This window comes from Scyliorhinus torazame, chromosome 24 (genome assembly GCF_047496885.1).
Source record: "Scyliorhinus torazame isolate Kashiwa2021f chromosome 24, sScyTor2.1, whole genome shotgun sequence".
NCBI lineage: Eukaryota > Metazoa > Chordata > Chondrichthyes > Carcharhiniformes > Scyliorhinidae > Scyliorhinus > Scyliorhinus torazame.
The window spans coordinates 48,090,570-48,091,542 of record NC_092730.1 but is presented as its reverse complement, the minus strand read 5'-3'; the positions used below and the strand labels follow the sequence as shown (position 1 = coordinate 48,091,542).

Sequence of the window (973 nt, the reverse complement as noted above, 5' to 3'; positions counted from 1 at the left end):
AGGACAAGTAATAAAAAACAACTGACTTAATAATTGAGCAGGTCCTCCTGGCTTGTGCTCTGACCGCGATCCGGGGAACTGCCGGAATCCCGACACGTGATCATTTTAGTTGCGTCATCAGGTCATCAGGTGACCGTTCGGCCTGCACAGGTCTCCTTCTGTGCTGTAATTTCCAGATTTCATCATTTAAATTTTCTTCCAGACTGTAAACTGTGTACCTGTTCCATTTGAATTTCTAATATATTTCCAATGTAACTGATGTTGTTCCACAATCTATTCAATCGGTGGAATTGTGCGTTTAGGGAGCTGAGGTTTTCGAGTCTCTCAAGGCTTCTCTCCAAATCCAATGGTCATTTTCCACGAAGATTCAATATCACATAAACACCGGGGCCCCGTTGATCGTTTGAATGCAGTAACTTCCTGGAGTGATTCCAGGCTGGTTTTAGAATGTATTCTATCGACCAAATTACTAATGAATGACGCACTAGACGCAGCTGCGATCGCCGAGTGGTTAAGGCGTTGGACTTGAAATCCAATGGGATTTCCCCGTGCAGGCTCGAGCCCTGCTCGCAGCGACTGTGATTCGAAATATTTGCTGAACTCCCCGCATAAGCCACTGACTCGAGAATAAATCGGAATGTTTGGAAATGAACGGTTTGAACCTACATCGAGTTCAGTCAGATATTTACCCTTTATTTTGGTAACTGAACGAAATATAAAGAAGCTCGCACTCAAAACAACAACCAATAAATAATAACGTTTCCTGCAACGTTTGGAAGGAGAAGCAGCAACGGCAGCGAATGGAAACGTGGTTTGGTTTCATTCAGGTGAACGGATTTCTGGGTAAAAAGATCGTGGTAGCCACCAAACCCACTGTGTTCAGCGACTTCTCCCTGTCTGCTCTGCCTCAGAGGCCCACTGTCCCTATTCCCTAGTTCTCCCTCAATGCTCTCACCTTCTGACATATTGCTCC

General features: G+C 45.1%; 1 non-coding gene across 1 annotated transcript; it reads left to right on the top strand.

Moving 5' to 3' along the window:
- The first annotated feature begins 493 nt into the window (after positions 1–493).
- On the top strand, positions 494–575 carry trnas-uga (transfer RNA serine (anticodon UGA)). The gene has a single exon. It is a non-coding gene; the product is annotated as a tRNA-Ser (tRNA).
- The last annotated feature ends 398 nt before the right edge of the window (positions 576–973 follow it).